The sequence below is a fragment of the Lynx canadensis genome, chromosome D4 (assembly GCF_007474595.2).
Source record: "Lynx canadensis isolate LIC74 chromosome D4, mLynCan4.pri.v2, whole genome shotgun sequence".
NCBI lineage: Eukaryota > Metazoa > Chordata > Mammalia > Carnivora > Felidae > Lynx > Lynx canadensis.
In genome coordinates, this window is record NC_044315.2 from 19231047 (window position 1) to 19257050 (window position 26004).

The window sequence follows — 26004 nt, forward strand, 5'->3', positions numbered from 1 at the left end:
GACAATCCAAAATCTTTTTTAAAATATTTCTGTTCAATACTAGCAAAAGTAAACTCTCTTAGGCATTTTTCAAAAAACAAAAATGGGATAGTCACTAGCCAATAGGTTCTGAGATAATATGTTTTTCTACCTGTATGTCAAATATTTAAAAAGCTGTGTTCAGCCCAGTTTCCTAATCAACAGCTGCAGGACGTGGCTATAATTACTGCTCTCTCTACTCCAGACCATGAGACGGGTCTACGGAAGAGTGCAGAGGCTGCACAACTGATGGTCCCTGCTTCAATGTGTAACCCAGAAAACCACTCCCTTAACCCCAGGACAACTTGCGGCAAGGCCAGACAATGACACAGATATTTTTTAACACCTGGAACAATGAAACAAAGGAAAAGGCTGGCAACAGAGCCACGGGAGCCGGCTGGAAAAATTTTTAACTGCAAAACAAAAAATGCAAAACAAAGCTCAAGACTGCAACGTGTGTACAGAATAAGGGCATCCTTATTCTGCACAAGGGTGCAGGCTTTTTGCCTCACTTTGCTTTCTAGAACTATTATGTGCTGTGATAATAATATTCTATGTGTAAAGCCATTTAAATTGTTTGGCCCCACCCTTGTTTTTGATGAGGCAATGATCTTGCCTTTTGTAATTTTGCTACTTGTATTTTTCAGGAAGGTAATTCTGACTTTGGTGAGGGATTATGGTATTGTGATAGATCAAAGGTGAAGATATCATTTATATTCATTACATGGGTAAATAAAAACTGTTACTCTGAATATTATTGAGCTGTACAAACATAATGTCGAAAACGTCCTGTCTGGTGGGATGATTCTGTAAACAGAGAGTGAAAAGCAAAGCATGCTGGTAATGCAGCAGCAACTGACTTAGGGAAGAGGCAGGTGAGAAACTGTGTGTGAAAATCTGTAAATGATTAGCAGCCTTGAGCGCCTCAAGCAGCTCTGGGAAACCTACATAAATGTTCCACATAAATGCTATTTATGTGCTTTCTGCAATACATTGCTATCAAATAGCCTTGTTTCGTTAGTGGTTCCATTTAAATCACAGGCTCCTATTTCATTGGTAACGTCTAGAACCAACAGCAGTCAAAGTGAAAGTTAACAAAAAGTTTAAAAATGGTTAGCTGGTGCCCAGATTTCACCCAATGCCACGAGAAAGGGTAAAGAGGAACTTCCACATTGTATGGTCAAAAAAGAAATACAAAGTTAGGCTGCCAAACAAGAAGGCACGTTTGACGAGCAAAGGGAAAAACAGCGGGGTGGGGACAGAGAGACAAACCAAAATCAGGCTCTTAACTGTATAGAACAAACTGATGGTCAGCAGAGGGGCCGGGCTGGGGGATGGGTGAAACAGGCGATGGGGACTGAGGGGAGCACTTGTGATGAGCACTGGGCGTTATATGGAACTGATGAATCACCATATTGTCCACCTGAGACTAATATTCCACTGTATGTTAACAAACTGGAATTTAAGTAAAAACTTAAAAAAGTTTAAGTTGCAGAACTATTAGGCTTCCAGTCTCAGAGTTCCTGTCTCAGACTACATTTTTACATAATACAGGGTTTGAAGTTCATCTGCATACATTTAACACAATCTCTTAATGAAACGGTAAGGGAACCAAGGCTTGGATATTAAATGATTTCCCCAAGATTAATAGGTAAATTAGTGGAATTTTGCTGCCACAGAAGCAATCTTGCTCACATCTGCAGTTTTCTTTACTCGTGGAGAAAGTGGCACTAACTGGGGCGTTAGCATACCAGGACATTCTGGGAAGACTCTTTAGTAGTAAGTAGAAGCAGCATGGGGACTTAGATTAAGTACCTGCAGGGAAGCCTGGCTCCATCAGTAACTAGCAATATGACCTTGAGCAAGTCACTTAAACTCACTGGATCCCAATTTTCTAATTTTAAAGGGAGAAGGTTGAAACAGATCAATTCTAACCTTCACTGCTAACATTTTATAAATGTGATACGTGTGTTCAAGTTCACATAAATACCATTATTTTTGTGAAGCAACAAGTCTTTTGTCAGGACAACTTCGGAATTTACCTTCAGCTTTATTCCGAAGTTAGAGTACCACCTAGTGGACATTTTGCTGACTTGACTAGCCGTGAGTAATAAAAACGTCAGTTTACGAAGTGTTAGAATTGTTTATCTATTGAAACAAACAAACAAACAAACAGAGGACGTCCAAAGGTCATACATAATAACTATCGTCGACTTTTTGAGAATCTTTTTACCACTAACGTGATTGAATGCCGTTATTTGGTATTACTAGAAAAGCAATGACTTCAAGCAATTGAAATCATCTACAGATTGGGAGAAAATATTTGCAAATATTTATCTTATAAGGGCTTCATACCCAGACCTCATAAATGATTCTTACAACTTAGTAACAACAAAGAACTTAATTCAAAAAGGGGTAAAGGAATTGAAGACATTTCTCCATAAAAGATATACAAATGGGTAGTAAATACAAGAAAACATGTTCCACGTCACTAATCATCAGGGAAATCAAAACTGCGATGAGATATCACTTCATATCCATTAGGATGGCTATTATAAAACACGTGTGAAAAACCAGAACATACTATAAGTTTTGGGCAAGTATGTGGAGAGATTCAAACCCTTGTTTGCTGGTGAGGATGTAAAATGGTACAGCCACTATGAAAAACAGTAAGCAGTTCCTCCAAACAATTAAAAACAGAATTACCAAATAATCCAGCAAACCTATTTCTGAGTGAAAGAAAGACCTGAAAGCAGGAACCCAAAAGAACTGAAAGCAGGAATTCGAACCAGAATTTATACACCCATTTTCACAAGCAGGGTTATTTAAAGAGCCAAAAGGTAGAAGTAACCCAAGTGTCCATTGATGGATGAACGAGGAAACAAAATGTGGTATCCGCCTACAAGGAATATCATTCAGTCTTAAAGAGAAAGGAGATTATGACACATAATGTAACATGGATGAACAATGAAGACATGCTAAATAAAATAAACCAGTCATAAAAGGACAAATACTCTATGATTCCATTTACACGAGGAACCTAGAGCAGTCGAGTTCACAGAGACGGAAAGTTGAAGGATGGTTGTTTGGGGAGGGGAAGGGCAGAGTGGGGAGTTAATGCTTAATGGGTTCAGAGTTGCGAAGATGGGTTCAGAGTTCAGCTTGCAAAGGTGAAAAAATTCTGGAGATGGATGGCGGTGATGGCTGCACGAGAACATGGATGTTCTTAATACCGCTGAACTATGTGCTTAGAAACAGTGAGTTTCATGTACATCTCACTAGAGTAAAAGAGAACTGATATCAGTGTGAAGTGGAAAATAACTCTCTTTTTGGAGAAAAACTCTTCATTTCCTTAAAACTTAAAAAAAAAAACTTCTTGGTTCTGATTAAGAGCTCACATATGATAAATAATGCAACAAGTCCAATGACATCCCGGGAAGAGTGAATTGTTCTTGATAACTGTTGAAACGCTTTCAAAAGGGGAATGTGTACTTTCAAAAGGGGAATCCAGGAGTAAGAAAATAAACACCATTGTCTCTTGTGATACTTGACTAATAAATAATGCACATTTGATGAGACTTCTGGGTGTTTCTGGTTTTCTTTGAGCTTGATCCAGAAGGGAGAGGTGCTAAACTTGAAAATGTTCACTCCATTCCAGACTGGGCTCAGCGCCTGGGGAGATCAGACAGCGGTGTTCACATGCCTGGAGCGCTGACCATGCAATTTTGCTGCCACAGTCTGTAGCCCAAGAGCGGGTGTAAGCTAGTGACAGCTGGAGCTGCCTGTGCTGGAGGGGACCGTCACTCTGTTAAGAATGACTGGCTCTGAGCAATCGCCCTTTGCTCTTGTTTTCAATGAGGTAGTTGTGCGGGGCCCCTGGGGGGAGGGGGGGGCTACAAAAGGTATGACTGTCCCTGGCAACAATGAATTAAGTTGATTTTAGGTTTTAGTAAGCCCTTTCCAGAGCCTTTCCCTTCAGAAATACTCTCTGTGCTCCTGTATTTCATCTACCTTTACAAAATCTACCTTTGGAAAAGAGAGAGCGGGCAAACGAAATTACCCTAATAAAGAAGTGTCAGGGGAAGCCTAATGTGCATTGGCATTTTAACAGGGTGTGACACAAGGCAAACCTACCATCCTCTAGCTTCAGAATTCCTGGCGGTCAATGAGCTGGCGACGGGAAAAATGGGCGGAAGGTATGGTGGTCCTCTGTGTTGGTCTAAAGCAAGGATTTTCAACCTTGGTACTACTGCCCTTTGGGGCAGGCTGATTCTTCACTGGGGGTGGGGGGAGGCTGTCCCGTGCATACAGAGTCCCTAACCTCTCTCATGGGATGGCAGTAACACCCCTCCAGTTGTGAGACCTCCAAATGGCTCCAAACATTGGCAAATGTTTCCTGGGGGCGAGGGGGGGGGGGTAGTGGGGGGGGGGTTTCTCGCCAGCCTTGTTAAGAACCACTGCTCTAAACACAACCATGTAGGTGGTCAGCTGCTCTGTCAACACGCATCACCAGCTCTTCTTGCCAAGGAGCTTATAATCTCACTAAGGAATTCAGATCTACACTGAAACCCTTAGCAAATGGTACAAGCCAGGATACGAGACTAAGTGCTCGAAAGTGCAAACAGCGACAGGAACTCTTGTCAGATTTCCGTAAGAAGCTTCCAGTGCAATTTGATAAAACGGAATAAGAATACTAATATCTAAAGGGAAGTCCCTCTTCTTCTTTAAGATGACTGCTGGAAAGAGAAGGAACACTAAGAGATCTCAGATGGGTGCGTTTTCACAGGATTTCCTGTGAAACCTTTTACCATCTCTCTCTCCTCAGCCTATCCTGACATCTAATCAAGACTGTTGCATCTTGAAGTCAGGGTTTCCCCTCCCCACTTGCTCCTTCTGCAAAGAAATAAGCCCTAAAATATCTTCCAAATGTGGGGAATTTGTAGAGTTTTAGTGTTTTAAGGTTGTAGCTTTTATACTGTAAGCCCCAGGTAAGGAGCAAATTTCCAAGATGGAATATTTTCAGAATCCTGGATAAGGAATCATCATCATCATCATCATCATCATTATAATACTCACTTTTATAGCATTTACTGTGTGTCAGAGACTGTCCTAAATACTTTATATATGGGAAGTCACTGAATCCTTACAATAGCTCTAATACTGCTGAAGAATGCATTGTTCTTATCCCTACTTAACAGCTAAGCAGACGGAGGCCTTGAGAGCCCCATGGTCAAACAATGAGAAAGTAGTAGATCTGGGATCTCAATCCTCTTTAGAATTCTAAGCCAAGCTCTTTTGGCTAAAATTGCTAATGGAAAGTTAACTCTGAATAATCCTGGATACTCAAATCTCTTTAGCCTCGATTGTACAAGATACCGAACTAGATGGTTCATAGAGATCCTTCCAGTGCCTAGCTCATGAGAGGTGCTCAATAAATATTTAGCCCTGGAAATTTCTGCCGTGAGATTCCACTCAGGAACAAGGATGTCCCCACCTTAGCTTGATATTTGAAGCAAGGTGTTGCAGAACAAACACCGAGCTTGGAACTTAAAAGATGGGAGGTCACAGGCTTTCCCCTCCCCATACGAGATGCATTTCCTCTTCAGCCTACCCCTAAGACAACAGACTGGTTAACACTAATGGCCAGCAGAAGAGCAGTAAAAATTTTTTCTTTGAGGCTTTCCTTTATTTCAAGAAGTTTGTCTTTAAGATATCCCTCGGGACTTGTGGTTAATGAGTCCGTTCTACAGATTCTACGTTGAGCACAGCTACACCACTCAGGAGTCTACATCAACCTGTGGATTCTGAAACCCACGGGGACTTCAGTTAGCAGCAGTCTCTGACTGGCTACTGAAGGCATGACAGGTCACTCCAAAGCCCCTGGTATCGGCATCACCGAGACTTCTTCTGTTATAACCTTAGCGATGGTCTGGTAACACGCTGAGTGGAGAGTCTGGTTCAACAGTAAAATTCTGAGGAACCCACCATGATGACAGCAAGGTCGAATGGGAGAGCTAACCCGGAGAATCCCTTACCCCTGACAGTGATGTGCAGGCACTGAGGAAACAAGGACCTGTGTCGCCCTGGAGCACAGAGGGTGAAGTTAAGCCTTTGCTCCTTGAACTTCACGGGAGTAGCACCCTGTATGAAACAGCAAGGCAGTTGTTGTGCAACACAAATCTGCTAAACGACGTAGAAGGGGGCATGGCTGCTGGAGAAGGGAAACAGGAATTATAAACCTCCCTCAACACTCACGTAGCTTTGCATCCCAGGCAGGCAGGAGGTCTGATAAGAATGCATGGGTTTCTTATCTACTGGGACTGTGATACTCATTCAAAAGAACAACACAGATTATAGTAATTCCAACAAGAATTGCCCTTCTCTCTCAGCATTAAAGATAAAGAAACAATCTTAACGGAGACTGTGTACTTGGGTAATCAAACAGCAACAAGCACTGTTTCTCCTCATGGCGGTGCGTACCTCTTCATGGGACTGACTGAGTAGCAAAGTGTCGGGCACCATTTGAGAAATTTCAGGTTAGTTTTGGAATTTAGCATGTGGCTTGGGACATGAAATATTCTGGGTCAATTTCAATGTTTAAAGTGATATAGATCATATCAGAGCAGGCTTACTATTTATCTGTAGTTTTTTTTTTAAAAGACACTCTGTGGATGAGAAAAAAAGAGGAGGATGTCTACAGATGAACGCTCATTCACTGTCTGATAATGCACAGAATGATTTTTATCCAGTTAGACATTGGCTCATTTGTGTGCTCAGTGCCTGGAGGGTCTGTTGGAAAGGCAGGTAAATGATTCACTTCTCATCCCAAGACTCAAACAAAACAACAAAAAAAACCCCACAATCTCAACTGAAACAAGAGACCTGGGCCTGCCAGACTCAACACACACACACACACACACACACACACACACACACACACACACACACACAAAACAGGGAGCTTAAGCATCAGTGTCAACAACAGGCCTTTGTCAAAAGGCCTTGTTTTTTCATTACTGTCTTCCCCTGTGAATCAGCCGGATGGCTCAGACCGCCCGAAAACCCAGCTCAGCTCCAACATCTTAGCAACTTTTTCTCTTGGTCTGACAAGTCCCACAGCAAGACCTCCCTACCCACTGGGAGAGGAACAGAACAGTGTCGAGCTGCTGATGGTTTTAGTGAATCTAAATTAAGACACAACAAAACAAAAGATTATATATGTTTTGTACCTGTGCCAAAGGAACTCTTCCTGAGCACCGGGCCATTTGGAAATGGGATCACAAAAGCATAAATCACAAAGAAAAACCTGCTTGAAAACTTCTATTTTCCAGGGGATGAAAAATAAAACATTATTTCACCCAGTTCATCCATAGGTTTTAATTAGTTGGGTATTTGCGGGGGGTGGGGGCGCGGAGGAATGCACGCGAGTCTAGCCATTAACTCAGTTCAAAGGACAACTCTGAGACGGGAAGAAAGTGCTGGCGAATGAACACTGTATGTTAGAAACTCAGTTTAATGAATACATAACCTGAGTGGAAGCGCTTTTAAATTCGATGCTGTCTCTTCCCTTTTAGTAAGCTGACAGCCTATTTAAGGGATGCGGGGGCAGTGCAGGGATGGGGAGAAATGGGGCATACATTAAACATAAGTTTGTGGTGCCATGACTTCAATAATTAGTATTTGACCGTCCTCATTGGGCATGTCAGCCTGGCACTGTTGAGGAAGTGAGGCAGGAAATCAGCTGCTAATTACAGTATGTATTTAACATGCTGCAAATTAATCAGGAAGAGCACGTTCAGTGTCATTTTTTTTTTAAGAGACTTAGAGCAAAGAGGCAGCAGGTGAAATGAAGTTTAACAGAGAATTTAAGATATATATTTGAATCTCCTGGAAGCATTATGTGTCCCACAAGCACAGGTGAGATCGAAGGGTGTCCACAAGTCTCTAGGAGCAGGCAAAATGATTCTAACCACTCATTCCTCAGTTTAGCGGAAAGGACTGGCTACGTAATTCACAGGACACAGCACAAAATGAAAATGCAAGGCCACAGTTCAAAACTTAAGATGGGCATTAAACCAAGTGCGGCGTCCCGTGTGACTGCACCTGTGTGCACCTGGCACACCTGTGAAGCCAGGCCTGCTGACGAAAGAGACTTCGTATGTCAGACCATACAAATTGGGTGGAATTTATGGCTGCGGCAGCCATTTCTGATAATTACTTCTATCTTAAATTCAGTCACAGAAGAGGGGGGAAACTGTCCCTAGGCTCCCCAAACAAAACCACAACAAAAACCCAACCCTGATGACGGGGAGGCTGGGGACTAACTATTTCCGGTCTGCAGCTGGGTGCTATTTCACACTCACTGTTCCTCCCAATGCCCAGGATGGAATAGAGAATAAGAGTGCAGTACCCAGGGACTACCTGCCCATTAATAACAGTCATTTACTGGTGAAAGCATTGTGTAGTGCACACTTGGAGGCTTTTTAAAAAAAAAATGTTTATTTATTGTTGAGAGAGAGTGCGAGTGGGGAAGGGGCAGAGGGAGAGGGAGAGGGAGAATCCCAAGCAGGCTCCACACTATCAGCATGGAGCCTGACAGCGGGTCGGGGTGGAGGGGGGGAGGCTCGAACCCATGAACCATGAGATCATGACCTGAGCCCAAGTCAGATGCTCAAGTGGCTGAGCCAACCAGGTGCTCCAACTTAGAGCCTTTTAAAAATGCAATATACACGGACAAATATATTTCATGTTGTACTTAGTCCAAATGCACATGTGCAGTGCATGCATGCAAACAATGGAAACAAGAGTTTCATGAAATGGTAATTCCCCTGACTGTGATGCCCTTCAATATCTTCTATTCAGTGTCATTTAAATCTATTTTATTTACTTTTTTGAAGATGCAGCTCATGACGCACCACCTGGAATTCACAACCCAATAATGGTTCTAACTTAGTGATATGTTGAAACCCAAAATTTGAAATCACCATTATACCAGCTAGTGTTTTTCTCTGTGAGGCGTGTTCTCCTTTCTGCCCTCCAGTCTTCTGGAAACACCATCTGCCCCTGACCACTGGGTCAATGTTAACTTATACTGAGATAGCTAACACGCTATCTATCCTTCTCCCCTGAAATCTTCAATTTGCGTAAGAAGCGGAAACTCCTTTTTCTCTTGGGTTGCTAAGATGGGAAGAAGGGGTTCAGGTCTGTTTGACCACAGAAGGAGATGCCCAACCAAATCCCTGGTTCAAGAAGCCTCTAAGACACTTTCTGGGGTGCATGACCTACTATGTGCTTGAGTTAGTTTGCAAGCATTTTTGCCTTTTTCCAGCACAAAGTCATGACTAATACAAACACTATGATAAACAAAACATGTAAACAGGTCACAAATGTGTTATGAATAGGACTGGCAGTATTTGTTTTAATGTTTTATTTATTTTTGAGAGAGAGAGAGGGAGACATAGAATTCAAAGCAGGCTCCAGGCTCTGAGCTATCAGCACAGAGCCAGACATGGGGCTGGAACTCACCAACCATGAGATCATGACCTGAGCCAAAGTAGGATGTTTAACTGACTGAGCCACCCAGGCACCCCAGGAGTAGCTACATTTTAAAAGCCATATTGATTTCAGTTCCCTTTTTTGCATTTGAAACCTTTTCCTTCTATTATTCTGAAAGGATTTTTCCCCCAAATTTTTATTTAAATTCTAGTTAGTTAACGTATAGTGTAACATTTGTTTCAGGACTAGAATTTAGTGATTTATCACTTACATATAACACCCAGTGCTCATCATAACAAGTGCCCTCCTTAATACCCATTGCCCATCTAGCCCATCCCCACCCACCTCCCTCCAGTAACCCGCAATTTGTTCTCTGTATTTAAGAGTCTCTTATGGTTTGTTGAAAGGAATTTTCTTAAACAAAAGGCTTCCTTGTTTTTTAGCATTTGCACAAATAATAGTTTTCCCCCTATTTTGTCCTATTGAACAAATACTAGTTAGGCTATAAGGCATAAATGTCACATCAAAGGGTTCTCTTGAAGAAGACTGAATTAGCCACAGATGATATTGTTTAGAAATGAAAGTTACCAAAGCATTTCCTTCACCATTAAAATAATTGATAACATGAACTATCACTTACTGAATGTCAATGTACTCCAGCAAGTTTAGACATTACCTATTTCAATTTTTTTTAACGTTTATTCATTTTTCAGAGAATGAGAGAGAGCAGGGGAGGGTCAGAGAGAGGGAGACACAGGATCAGAAGCAGGCTCCAGGCTCTGAGCTGTCAGCACAGAGCCTGATGCGGGGCTCGAACTTCTAAGCGTCAGATCATGACCTGAGCCGAAGTTGGACGCTTAACTGACTGAGCCACCCAGGCATCCTGTAGACACTACCTATTTTAATAATCCTCATGACACTCTGAGACAAATAATATTCTTATTGTGTATAGTGAAAGGGAGACACAGGGCTATTAACTTCTTCCAGATTATTCAGTTTGAAACTGGGTAGAGCTGGATTCAAACCAGGACAATCTGACTCTTTCTACTTCCCTAATGCTTGTTTAGGCATTGCCTTGGAGCTGTACATCACACAGTTGCCCATGTCCCTTAAAAGCAATCCCTGTTCTCTTATTCCTTTTTTATTTTTTTTTTTATTATAAAAATTTTTTTTTCAATGTTTATTTATTTTTGGGACAGAGAGAGACAGAGCATGAACGGGGGAGGGGCAGAGTGAGAGGGAGACACAGAATCAGAAACAGGCTCCAGGCTCCGAGCCATCAGCCCAGAGCCTGACGCGGGGCTCGAACTCACGGACCGCGAGATCGTGACCTGGCTGAAGTCGGACGCTTAACCGACTGCGCCACCCAGGCGCCCCTCTTATTCCTTTTTTAAAGTGACGATTCCCGTTACATGGATTGGCAATTCAAAAAATATATAGCATTTATTCATTTCTTCATAGATTCATGTGCGAAAACATGTTGGAAACGGCACTACAGCAGATTTAACTGAGGCAGCAGAGGATACAAAGAGAAGGGTGGTTATTTATGCCCTCGAATCTTGCTCTGTTCTCTCGGAAGAAAACTTCATGTGATCCGGACGTCCTATGAGCTATGAGCTATGGGAGCCTGGTGTTTCATCACATGTGCTAATTTTCTACAGAGTAACAACGCCACCGATAAGGAACTTAGGCTTTATAAAATACAGATTTTCTACCAAAAGACAAACTCTTCTCTTTTTTAAAAAAAGAGGGAGAATCAGATGGTACTGAAGAAAGACCCCAGCTGGTTAAATTTGGCCACCAGAGTGGTCCAGACTCCTCTGGCTTTGAGCCCACAGCATTTGACTCTCAACAATGTAGAGCTTTCATTTATTTTGAGCTTTTAACCCTCTGCGTTTGCTCCATCCAAGATGAACAAACAAGTGTTGAAATAAATCCTGACCTCATAAAACTGTCTCCCTTATTTCAATGAACTACTTAATTTGTATTATTTCCAATGGCTGTCTCACTTTTCAAGATAGTTTCAGCAAATGGACAGAAAATGGATGTTTTCTAATACGGCTAAGCTGCTTTGACTAGTCATTTGTACCGATTTCTTTATTTACTGGTATCCTCGTCTTATCCTCCTGAAAGCAATTAGGAAAAAAGATGCCCAATTAGGAAAAGAGAAAAAATTAGGAAAAAGGAAAAGAGAAAGGTTTATTTTTATTTAAGCAGACTTTAGTTGATAAACATTCTAAAAAGATTTCTTAATTTGATTTTAAAAAATGTATCATTTCTTTAACTTATATGGCATATATGTTTATGAAAAACATTACAAATGCACATAAGACGAATGAAACATAAAAACAAAATCGCCATTCAGAGATAATCCCTAATGGCTGCAGTTTAACTAACCCTCCATTTTTGTATGTGCCAGTAATAAATATCCCTATTATAGGTCTTTAAAAATTAGACACGTGCTCTCTATTTTGAAATCATTTATTTACATCAATATATAAGGAGGCACTTTCTACCTAATATTAATTATACACCCCATTATCATTTTTAGTTTATAAATAGCATTTTATTTTCTAGACATACAAGTTCCCCCACTATCCACAAGTTCACTTTATGCCACTTTGTTTTTATGACGGGCTATGTTTGTACCTGTTTTTGCTAACCAAAAGAAATCAGAAGAGGGCTTTTGCTTTTATGAAATTACAGTCGTTTCTTTGCTTTATGCCATTCTGGCTTATGAAAGGTTTTGGAAAAGGCAAGGGTATTCTTTCAATGAGTCACAATGGCTTACTGATGACTCTAAAATTTTGGCCCCTGAGGTCAACCAGTGGAAGCTTATTAGACTCTCTGGCTTCTGCGCTCGTAGATCACCGATTAGCCTTACGCTACTCAGTGGCTGAACCGGGGGGAGTATGTGCGACTGCAAATATATCTCGTTGTTTCTACACTGATGTTTCTGGAGAGGGGGAACAAAGGGCTAACATTCTCTAATTAGGTAGCCTGCTGGCTACATAATTTTAAGAACGCCACTCAGGGGCGCCTGGGTGGCTCAGTCAGTTAAGTGTGGGACTCCTGATTTCGGCTCAGGTCATGATCTCACAGTTGGTGGGTTCGAGCCCCGCACATGGCTCTGCGCTGTTAGTGCTTGGGATTCTGTCTCTACCTCTTTCTGCCTCTCCCTCGCTCTCTTTCTCTTGCTCTCTCAAAATAAATAAAGAACCTTAAATAAATTAGTTGCTTTCAATTATTCACAACTATACACAATGTTGTGATGGGCTATTCTCTACATATCACTGGGACTTCTAACCAATTAAACAATTAGAACAAATCCCTAGAAGTAGAGTTACTGGATCAAAGGGTATAACCTTTGATTTTAGAAATTACCATAATAGTGGCACATTGTGCAATTTATCCTCCTTCCTGCAGTGTATGAGTATCTATTTTTTTTACACCCTCTTTCTTTTGAATCTTTGCTATTCTAAGAGGTGAAAAAGCACTTTCAGACATCAACTGTGTTTCTATGATTATAGAATGGTCAGATTTATCTTTAAAATTCAATTTGGAGAAGTATAGATGGATGATGCAGCGAGACCTCCCCAAATCTACCCTTTCACAAAAGTAATGACGAAACTGGCAAAAAATGGTCAACATCAGCTTTTTCAGAACTCCAGAAATTAACCGAAGATTTGCAACAATCTGAAGAACATTTGTTCAAGAGAAATAGCTAATGTGGGTGAGAACAGTGAGTTTTGGGGCATTTAACTTGCACTATTTCCATCCCCCTTTCCCAGCTCTGCAACAGCCTTGACAACCAATTGTCTTCCAGCCCTGGCGGCTGTGAAAATCAGCAGTAAAAATATTCAATATTCAATATTCAATATTCAATAGGCAGAGATCAGCAGAATGGATTGAAAGAAGAAAACAAATTATGATCGAACTACATGCTGGCTACAAGAGACCCACTTGAGACTCAAAGACAAAATGGATTGAACGTCCAAAGATAGAAAAAGACACAAGGGGCACCTGGCAGGCTCAGTGGGCAGAGCTTGAGACTCTTGATCTCGGGGTTGTGAGTTCGAGCCCCACGTTTGGTGTAGAGATTATTTAAAGAAATAAAACTAAAAAAAAAAGAAAAAAAAGAAAAAAAAGAGAAAACACATGTGCAAGAGTAACCAAAAGAAGAGCTGGGTGACTATACTAATATTAGACAAAATAAACCTTCCGACAAATTTGTTACTAGAGACAGAGGTATTTTATAATGAAGAAGGTTAAATCCATCAAGAAAGTCTAATAATTACAAACATATGCACTGAAAAATAGAGACCCAAAACACATGAAGGAAAACCTAACAAAATCGAAGGGAGAAGTAAACAAATGAACAGCTCAAGATTTTCAATACTGGATGGAACAACCAGCTAGAACAACAAATAAAAAGATTTGAAAAACACTATAAACCAACTAGACCTAATGCATATTAATAGCTACTTGACCCAAAACTAGCAGAAGTCACATTCTTCTCAAGTGTTCAGACAGCAATACTCTTCAAAGTGATATACATATTAAACAGCATCCCTGCTAAATCCCAGTGATTTTTATTTATTTATTTTTTGCTGGGGTTTGCAAGAATGGACAAGGCGATCCTAAAATTTACACAGAAATGCAAGGGGTCCAGAGAAGTCAAAACGATCTTGCAAGAGAAGCACAAAGGTGAAGGACTCACACTTTCCAATTTCAAAACTTACTACAGAGCTACAATAATCAAGACATTGTGATACTGGCTTCATGACAGACATACACATCAATGAAACAGAATTAAGACTCCAGAAATAAATCCTTATGTTTATGGTCAACTGATTTCTGATGAGGGTGCCAAGAAAATTCAAGGGGAAAGAATAATCTTTCAGTAAGTGATGTTGGGACAACAGAACATCCACATGCAAAAAAATTTAAAAAATACATAAATAAAGTTGGGCCTTTACCTTATATTGTATACAGAACCTAACTCAAAATAAGTCACTAACCAAAACGCAAGAGCTAAAAACCACAAAACTCCTAGAAGAAAACATAGGTGTAAATAGCCAGAGCCCTACATTAGGCGCATTTCTTAGGTACAACATCTACAGCATAAGCAGCCAAAGAAAAAGTAGATGGATTGGACTTCATCAAAATTAAAAACCTTTGTGTATCAAAGGATACTTTCAAGAAAGTGAAAAGACAACCCACGGAATAGGAGACTACTATTTGTGAATCATATTTCCGAAGAGCCTAGTGTCGATTTTTATAAAGAATGTTTGCCATCACCAATACAAAGGGAAATAAGCCTATTAATATAAGAAAAGATTTTAATAGACATTTCTCCAAAGAAGATATACAAGCGGCGGTAAGCAAATGCAAACATCATTAGTCATTGGAGCAATCAAAACCACAACGAAATACCATTCGCCAACCACTAGGAAGGCTAAAACAAAAAGAGCAGACAATAACAAGTGTTGGTTAGATATGGAGAAAGTGGGACCCTAATATATTACTGGTCGGGTTGCTAGATGGTGCAGCCACGTTGAAAACGGTTTTGCGGTTCCTCAAAATGTAATCATCGACTTACCAAATGGTTGAGAAATTTTACTTCCAGGAATAGCCAAGAGAAGGGAAAATACACGTCCACAGAAAAAACTGTCCGTGAATGTTCACAGCAGCATTATTTGTAATAGAGCTCAAAAGTCTGATCATCCCAAGTATCCATCAACTGATTAACAGATAAATGAAATATCCATACAATGAAATATTATGTGTCAATAAAAAGGAAGCACTAAAATGTGCTACCACATGGATGAACACAAAAGCCTACATATTATATGATTTCACGTATATGAATTGTTCAAAAGAGGCAAATCCATAGAGATGTAAAGTAAATTAGCAGTTGCTGAGGGTGGGGGAGGGAAGATGTCCTAAATTAGAGAGGAGTGACTTTCTGTTTCCAGTCTGTCTTGTAGGGGGCTTAGAAGTCATCACTCCATCCTAACTGGTAAAAACTTGAACAAAATAAAAAATTAGTAACTCTTAGATCCATCAGAGATGTGAAGACATAGGGCAAAGTGTTGTCCCCCAAATTGGAGAGACAGACATGTGAATACAGACAATCACAACATACTGGAACAGAAACCATGAGAAAAAACTTCCAAAGGAACCAATGCTGTGGTAAGAAAACCTAAATTGTATCTGACAAATTGCTGGAGGCTCAGCATGGGCAAGTCTGAAAACTCAAAACTCTGGGGCCACATGGTCATAAGAGAATGGAAAAGGAACCATTATGAAATACATCTGAGCATTCTGTTCTTCCTAATGAGGGCTGGTCTTAAGAGAAATTATTTTACCAGAGTATAAACTATCGGGGTTTTATCAGAGCCTAACTTCTGGCTGGGATAACAAAGAAAAAAAGAGAGAACCCCAATTACAAGTATCAGAAACAAAAGAAGAGGTCACCACAGAGCTCATGGACATTAAAAGGATAATAAAGGAATACTCCTAATAATTCTATGCCCACAAATTTGATTACCTACACGAAATGGACCAATTCCTTGAAGGATACAATCTGTCCAAAGCTCACACAAAAAGAAATACAAAAACTGAACAGGCCTATATCTAGTAAAGAAATTGAATCAATAATTAATGACCTCCCAATCAGAAAGCAGGCCCGGAAGGGTTCACTTGTGAATTCTACCAAACACTTAAGGAAGAAATTATACCAGTTATCTATAGTCTCGTCTCTTCCAGGAGACAGAAGCAGAGGGATCCATGGTAACTTATTCTATGAGATACCATTTTCCTAGTATCAAAAGCAGACAAATACATTACAAGAAAATAAGACTACAGAATACAAGGACAAGCTCCAGACTGGGAAAAAGTATTTGCAAATGATATAACCGATAAAGGACTGTTATCCAAAATACATAAGAACTCTTAAAATTCAACGATAAGAAAACTGAGAACTGGATTTAAAAATGGGCCAAATACTTGAACAGACAACTCACCAAAGAAGATATGCAAATAACAAACATACGAAAAAAAATGCTTGCAACATGACATTAGAGACATGCAAATAAAAACCACAAAGAGGTATCACTATATGCCTGTAAGAATGGCCCAAATCTGGAACACTGACAACACCAAATGCTGATGAGGGTGCGGGGCAGTGGGAGTTTTCGTTCATTGCTGGTGGGGATGCAAAATGGCACAGGAGCTTTGGAGGACAATTTAACAGTTTCCTACGAAACTTAACATACTCTCGTACGATCCAGCCATCACACTTGTTGGCATTCACCCAGAGGAGATGAAAACTTACGTCCACATAAAAAACTGCATATGAGTAATAACAACACTTTTATTCAAAGTTGGCCAAACCTGGAAGCAACCAAGATGTCCTTCAGTAGGTGCACAGATTAACAAACTGTGGTCCATCCAGACAACGAAGTATTATTTAGTACTAAAAAGAAACGAGCTATCAAGCCGTAAAAGGCATAGATAAATCTTAAATGCATATCACTAAGTGAAAGAAGCCAATCTGAAAAGGCTACATACTGTCTGATTCCAACTCTGTGACATTCTGGAAAAGACAAAACTCTGGAGGCAGTAAAAAAATCAGTGATTGCCAGAGTGGAGGAGAGAGGGATGGGGGAGGGATGAATAGACAGAGCACAGAAGATCTCAGGGTAGTGAAGCCATTCTGTATGACACTATAATGGTAAATACATGTCATTCATTATACATTTGTCAAAATCCATAGAATGTACAACGATCCACAGAAAGAGTGAAGCCTGAAGTAAACTGTGACTTTGAGTGACAATCACATGTCAATACAGGATCACGGGTTGTAACAAAGGTACCAAATGTGACAAATAAGTAGAACAAATCCCCTGGTAGGGGATGTTGATAAATGGAGCGGGCTATGCATGCATGAGGGAAGGGGTCCCATGGGAAATCTGCCACTCAATTTTGGGGTGAACCTAAAACTGCTCTAAAAAATACAGTCTATTCATATAAAAAAAACCAATTGGATAGCGGTGCTATTTGTATAGTTCTATGAATATGCTAAAGTCCACTGAAGCATAAACTTTAAAAGGGTGAATGTGATGGTGTATGAATTACATCTCAATAAGCTGTTAATAAAAAAAACTTCCATCTAAGCTTTTCTACCTTCTATATGGCCAAATCTTCTGTCACTACCGACACTGCTCCTGAAATACTCTTTCATTCCCAAGTTAGTAACAACCTGTTCAGCTCACTTCCTGCATATACAGTCTGCCCAGTGCGGTCCCTGATCTGCTGCTGCCACCGCCTGCCTGCCTTCCTCCTGCTCCGTCCCCACCTCTTATGAAAACACAGCCTTTTCTGTGACTCACCAGACCGAAAGGCAGGACATTGGCACTTCCGGTTTGCTTCTTGCATAACTGCTTTATTTCAGCAAAAAGCACTTCTGACTTTAAGGAAAAAAAAAAAAAAACCTTCTTGATGACAAAAAGAACAATACGTCAGGAATCTATACAAATTACAAACTTACAAAGGACAGGATACTGAAATCTCAAAACATCAAAAACAGAAGCGTGGAATTAAGAAAATAGACAAGTTTACAACCAAAGTAGGAGGTTTAAAAATAACTCCGTCAGTGAGGGGGGAAAACTCCACATGCTGCTTTTCAGATGGCGTTATTTTTTTTTTTCCCCAAAAAGGAGAGAGGACATTTTTTTCCTTTTTTTATTCTTTTTAGGGATTCATTTCTATATACTTTTATGAGCCAACCATGCCATACAAACATTTTTATGATGAAGAATTGGCAGGGTATCTCGATATACAGTATATAATATCATTTTTATTTTACATATATTATATATTTTTATTATGCTAATCTAACAGAAACATACACCTTAAAATAAAAGTTTAGTATATTGCAGTTTTCTCCAATGTTCCCAAAGTACATAAAGGGGTAATTCTACCCAAGTGCTTTTACTATCAAGCAAAAATTACATACTAGTGGTTTTTTTATGCTTATAATGTTAAAATGCTGGTGTTAATATTCGTATTCTATTTGTAAATGTAATTAGAATGAACAAAAAAGGTAAAATTATATAAGTAATATAATTCAAAACCAATAAATTTATAGCAAATCTCATACTAAAATATCCATCTTCAAAATATAAATGCTATGCACTACAATTGGGGGAAGGATTCCTTAAGAAAGACATATAAAGGTCAGAGTTTAAAAGACCACTTAATTCGCCACATCAAAAGATATCATTTAAGGTGGTAAAAAAAAAAGCAACTCATGGACTGGCAGAAGTTTTTTGCGGAGTTTCTATCAAGAATATGCAAAGACATCTAAACTAATGATTCTTTTTCTTAAACACAGACCAACAAAAACTGATCATGGAATTACATCAGCACTTCAAGATAGAGGATATCCAATGGTAAAGAAATATATGAAGTACTCAATCTTGGGGTGTCTGGGCACAGTCAGTTAAGTGCCCTACTCTCAATCTCGGCTTAGGTCATGATCTCACAGTTCATGAGTTTGAACCCCATATCAGGCTCCGCACTGATGGCGTGGAGCCTGCTTGAGATTCTTTCTCTCCTTCTCTCTGCCCCTCCCCTACTTGTGCTTGCACTCTCTCTCTCTCTCCCTCTCTCATAATAAATAAACTAAAAAAAAAAAAAGTACTCAATCTCATCATAATCAGAGAAATGCAAACTCCCACCACAAAGAGATGCTACTACATACCCAATAGAATGGCTGAAACTTAAAAGCTGACCATATCGAAGTTGGTAAGAATATGGACCAAAGAGAACACATATACACTGGTGGTGGAAGTGTGAACTGTTTCTAGAGTTCAGACTGGCAGTGTAGTGGGTTGAAGGGTGAGCCCCAAAAAGGCATGTCCATACGCTATCCTCCAGAACCTGTGAATGTGACGAGATTTGGAAAAAATGTCCTCCAAATGTAATTTAGTTAAGGAGCTTGAGATGAGATCCTCCTGGATCACCTGGGTTTACCCTAAATCCAACAACAAGTGTCCTCCCTCATAAGAGACAGCAGACAAGAAGACACGGACACAGAGGAGGAGACTATGGGAAGACAGAGGAAGAGACCAGGGCTATGTAACTACAAGGAATGCTAACAGAAGTAGGAACAGGAGGAAAAAGGGGAGATTCTCTTCAATAGCATTCAGATGGAGCATGGCACGGCTGATACCTTGATTTCAGACTCTCAGCCTCCGGAACTGTAGGAACAAATTTCTATTGTTGTAACCCACCAAGTCTGGGATTGGACACAGGCAGTATTCACCACAGTCGAATATACACGTTCACTGTGAATCATCAATCCTATTCCTACTCGACAGAAAACCAGGCACATGTATTCAGTCAAAAAACGTTAAAATAATATTCATAGCAGCATTATTCACAACAGTTGCAAAGAGAAAACCATGCAGATATCCATCAAAAATAGGATGGATAAATTGTTTAAAATTTAGGATGGATAGTCACTTAATTGAATTTAAATGAATGATATAAAGTAATAAAAATGAAAAACTACAGTGACACACAACATGAATTTATCTAATAAACACTATTTTGAACACAAGTTGACACAAAAGGATGCATTTAATTTCAATTTATATTAAGTTCAACAGAGGCAAAACGATGGTATTACAAGTCAAGATAATAGTTACCCTTGGGGGAGAGGGGGTGAGGTTGTGATTGGAAAGGGGCACAAGGGAGCTTCTGGGGTACTAATAATATCTGTCTCTTGGGGTGGATAGTAATTACACGGATGTGTTCACTCTGTGATAATTCCTCAAACTGAACACTTATAATTTATAGCTTGTTACATATATGTATACATCATCAAAATAATATTAAAAACAATTTAAAAAATAACTCAGTAATTAATGAAACGTACAAGAAATTACTAAGGATTTAGAAGATCTGAATAACTCAATTAACAAGTTTGTTCTAATAAGCGTAACGTAGAACCTTGTCCCCAAAAATATGAAATCACAATTTCAAGCACATGTGGAACATTTATAGAAACTGACCACATACAACAACACAAGCAGTGTTTTCAATGATAAATGGTGAGCTATACAAACCACGTCATGTTTATGGATGGTAAAATTTAATAATGTAAAGTTGAAAGAAAGACCAACCTCAAATTTCTCTATGTATTTATTCAAATTCAAATCAGCTTTGTTTTCTGGAATTTGATGACCTGAAGTTAAAATTTACAAGGGAGAGTAAAGGATCAAGACTAGCCAAGAAAATTCTGAAGAACAAGAAGGTAGGCGAATTTGATGCACTTGATATCTAGATTATGCTAAAAGTAGTGACTTGATACATTTTATGTTGCTGCAGGAGCAGTAAACAGATCAACCAAGCAGAGAACCCAGAGAAAGACACATATGTAGTAAAACTTGACATGTGTCCCAGGTACCATTGATATCAATGGGAAGGAAGACAACCAGAAAGGTTAACAAAATAATAAACATACCCACTTAAAGGCCTCAGCTGAAAAGCAGGGAAGAATTACCAGGGCAATATCTGGGGAAGGAAAGGTCTAGACAAGTGAGCACAGGATTTGGGGCCTCTTTCCCCGGGGGTAACCGCTGAATCTGGAGGTAGCAGCTGAGAGCCCGAGGGAAATGGGTTGTAGTGAATCACCACCTCTTTGCACCCAAAGTGAGGGTGTGCCCACGGAAACCTGTGTATGCAGGGACTACAGCCCAGCTCTCTGGCCACCAGGAGACCTAAAGCGAAAACACCGGCAAATAACAGAAGCTTCAGACACTGCTGATGGGAGTGTGAAATGGTGCATTCACTTTGGAAAATACTTTTACCTTATCTACTGAAGTTAAAGATATGTATTGCCTATGTGCCTGCAATTCTTTTGCTAGGTATATAGCCAACAGAAATGTGTGCCCATGTACATCCAGAGATACGTGTCTGAATATTCACAGTAACATTATTTGTAATAACCGCATACTGGAAACACACACACAAATCTATAAACAGTAGAATGGAGAAACAAATGGTGGTATTTTCATGCAATAAATATATATGGCAATGAATGAATTACAAGTGAATAAATCATATAAAATGTATGCACCTTATAAGCATAATCTTGAGCAAAAGAAGCTAGGCACAAAAGTTTATATCAAAGTTCAAAAACATACCGTTTGATTCCCTTTGAATAAAAGTTAAAACACAAGGAAAAACGAAACTACAGGATTCAAGGATACATGTTTAAGTATTAAAACTAAAGAGAACAGCCAGGAAGGGGTTCCCTTAAAGAACAGTGGCCAACTGCTTGGGGAGGGGCACCAGAAGAGCTTCAGTAGTCTTGGCAATGTTCTGTTTCTTGACAAGGGTGCTGGACACACAGATACTTTGTGGTAACTCTGTGCTGTGTATTTTGAATTTGTGGACTCTTCTTTATATGTATGTATATATTTCACAGTTAAAAAGAAAACGGTAGGGGCGCTTGGGTGGCTCAGTTGGTTAAGCATCTGACCTCGGGTCAGGTCATGATCTCAAGGCTGTGCTGACAGCTCAGAGCACGGAGGCTGCTTCAGAGTCTGTGTCTCTCCCTCTGCCCCTCCCCTGCTCACACCGAGTCTCTCGCTCTTTCAAAAATAAATAAAGAAACATTAATAAAAAATAAAAAGGTAAGATGGATGATGGGTTTACTATTTAACAAACGGTATTGGGTCAATTGAACAGATATATAGCAAGAAAATATGAAATCCTTATCTGTCGTACTCAAAAATCAATTATAGGTATATAGAAAACCTATGAAAAAGCAAAACCTTGTAACTTTTAATAGGTACTAAGGGATAGGTCTTCATATTCTAGGGGAAGACAAAGAATTCCCGAAGAAAATACAGTAATACAACCAATAAAGGAAATGAGTGAGCTGACTACATTAAGATGAAAACTCTTCCATAAGCAACAAGCAAAAAAGGCAACCCATGCACTGAGAGGTAATTTTTAACTGGTAAACAATAACCAGAATGAGTTTAAAAGGTGTATATATTAGTGTGCCTGAGCATCCAACTCTTGATTTTGGCTCAGGTCATGATCCCAGGACAGTGGGACTGAGCCCCACATTGGGCTCCACACTGAGCATGGAGACTGCTTAAGATTCTTCTCTCTCCCCCTCTCCCCTTCTTGCATGCCCTCTCTTTCTCTCTCTAAAATAATAAAAATAAATAAAGACAACTCCACTGGGGGCTGGAATGAGGGGGAGACAAGATGAGGGTGGGAAAAGGTAACCCACACCGAAAGCCACCTGCTGGCTGAGAAGTGTGTGAAACACAGTAGGGCCTGTGCACGCAACGGAACTAGATGGCGGTCTAAATAAGTGAATTAAAGCCACATGTAGCAACATAAAAAAAATAAATCTCAAGAACAATGCTGATGGAATAAACCCACAATGTAAAATCATCTAAATAAAATTAATCATGAATATTAAGCATCCAATATTACATATTGCTTATTGACATATACATATGTAGTAAAAATGTGAAAAAATATGCACAGGAGTGATATATGCCAACTTGAGGCCAGTAACTTCTGGGGAGGGAGAGAAATCAATCCGAGAAGGTTATACAAAGTCTTTAAATGCATCTGTATCATTTTATTTCTGTGAAGATAAAGATTTAAAGCAAGTAAGTTCTCTAGAATTTTATGCTCTCCCGGATCACTGAAATCGTTTCTAAAAACAAACAAACTCCACTTCCTTAGCTCTTCTCGCTTTTATTCTTACATCGAGCTATGAGTTTAGACCACGTGGCACTGGCCCATGACAAACTTTGATGTTAAGGCACCACTTTACACGGACAGAAGCTTAAGGGACAGCCCTAGGAATGCTTAATATTGGCTTTCCTGGGGGCATGTTATTGTGGATATAACTTACTCCCTCCCACAGCATCTCTTTGTGAAGGTACAGGAGTAGCTCAGTACCAGAAGCAGCTAACTCGTTTTAAAGATAAATGAATCTTCTAGCAGGCCACAATTACCTCCTTTTCTTGGTTGCTAAGAGATGCTTAACTACATTTGTGAACTGCTGCTAAGAGAGGTACCTGGTTCTGCGATTTGTATTTCAATTCTTAATCTCACCCTCCAATCCTTACTGTCCTTTCATACAGACTTTTCAGGTGATTTACTTTATCCTCCTGTGTGTGCATATTTGTAGACACATGCATGCTAATGGACAGCCATAAGGGGAAACTGTCATAAATTTTATTGCATTAAAATTTATGACTTCATCAAAAGACACAATTAAGAGAATAGATGGCAAGCTGCAAAGCAGATGTTGGCAGTACATACAACAAAAGGCTCACATCCACAGAATGTAAGGAACTCCTAAAAAGCAGCAGGAAAATGATAGATAATCCAAACGAAAAATGGACGGAGATGTTATAAATGACAGAGCTAAAATTCCAACCTGATCTTACTTTATTTTAAAACAATTATTGTTTCGCTTATTATTTGTTAACACTCTCCCGAGCCACATCATCAATCACTGTTTACCCCAGGGTCATGGTAGAAAATCTTCCAAATTATTTTCCTTTTTGAGAGCAGGGTTAATAACCTTCCCTATAATAATTGTATGTATATCATTCTAGAGATCAGATTATACTAAATACACTCGTCAGCAATCTGCCTTTTTCATATAATTCATCCTATAAGAAATATTGCATTGATTATACCAGTATGGCTTCAATGAAGAATTTGAAAGATTTCCAATATACAGACACATGAGTAGTGTCCACATGTGGCTGGTTTGCCACACGCTTACCAGCAGGAAGTACATGTCCCTGGTTCAAACTCATAAATGGTGATCAGAAAACTTCCAAGCTTCCTTCAAGTTGTATGAGCAAAGAAGTTGAGGAGTATAATAATATGGAAACAGAAAGCCTGAAGGATGAAAGGGGTGAGGGAAGGGGTTTCAAAAAGGAACGAGTGGCTAAAAATGAACAAAGGAATGTGGAAAAGGGAAGAAGAGTTAAATATAAAAAAAAAAAAAAAAAAGTAGGACGTCTTTCAGGAAGAGCCTTGTTAATCAGGCCATGAATCTGAGCCAAGTATACCAAAGTCTGAGGAGCAAGATCAAGTTTCTGATTTCATAATTTAAGATCAATACAGGATGTGAGAGCCAACCCAACTGAGAGCGGGTATCATAACTCAGCTCTTACTTTTAACTACTTCTAAGTTTCCTATAGGTCTTCCCTTTGAGGTGCAATTTCTTTTCTCAAGTTTTAGTCATTTTCCCTGCCAATGCTGAATTTTATATGAAGAAAATCCCCAAAACTCACTTGGAGTTTTTGGAACAGAACAAAGTCCAGGTTTCACACCGTTAAAGAAAATGTTCAGACCGTGGGTTGTAGCTGAATGACTTCAAAGAGGCTTCATTTTAAAACCTAAGAGAAGAGAAATATTTCCGGGTTCGAGAATAAATGTTTAGGGAAAGCATTGCTGGGGAATCTATCTTGGTTCAAAGGAGCGCTTGGGGTGTGGGATCTACCTTGGTATTGTATCAAAACTAAAGCTTAATGGGTTGTGACCACTTCAAAATTTAATTTAACTTAATTTAAGTTAGAATGGCACATTCAAAAAGAAAAGTGGAGGAAAAAAAAGCTGGACAGTCTAGGAACCATGGTCTGTAAGACGGCCCCCGAGTCAAAGTCTGAGAAATTATCATCGTATTTGTGCTCAGATATTCATGTAACAGAAAACCAGAAAAATAAAGACTAAAAGAGAGAGTGTGGATACATGTTGATAAGCTTAAATGTGTTATGGGAATGCTTCCTGGGGGCTGCGGGCTCTCACGGGCGCTTAAATAATGTAGGCACCGAAGGATTACAGTAGAGCAGCTGGCTCGTGTTATCACTGGGAGAAGAAGACAGTAAAGACAATATGCAAATCTACGTGGCACTGCAACCCTGCTCGATCTCACTCACTATTGGGTGATGTGTGTCCCTCTCTGGAGGAAAAAAATAATAATAACAAAATTAATTCCCCAAGCTCGAGGAAGGCTGAGAATCTGGAAAGACGAAAGCACATCTGCATAAAAACTTGAAGATTGATACCAAAAGTCTTAGAAACATGAAAAGCAACAGCAATAATCCAAAGTACTTTCAGCTGGTTTTGCCTGCGGCCCGCACTGCCTTTTCCAGAGTTCTCCAGGACCAGAGGGGAGGCTGACAGTACCCATTTCCAGGTGTTTCTCGCACATATATACCAAAGGAGGTACCACAAGGTCTGCTTTGGATTAAAGTTATGGACACCAGATTTCAAAACCAAGAACAAAATGTTTCAGGAGTTCATTTCAGTTTTGTCTCACCAAAACCAGAGAATTTGGGGAAAGGAGAATGCTATAGTTCTGAATTCCCTTAATGATTTAAGGAAGTGGAGAGCCAAAGGCATTTTCATATATTAGTTCCC

The 26004-nt window shown here is 39.7% G+C and overlaps 1 protein-coding gene across 2 annotated transcripts in view; it reads right to left on the minus strand.

Moving 5' to 3' along the window:
• Window positions 1–26004, minus strand: part of LOC115499941 (guanine nucleotide-binding protein G(q) subunit alpha) — a 316581-nt gene that overhangs the window by 52583 nt on the left and 237994 nt on the right. The gene's annotated exons all lie outside the window — the stretch shown is intronic.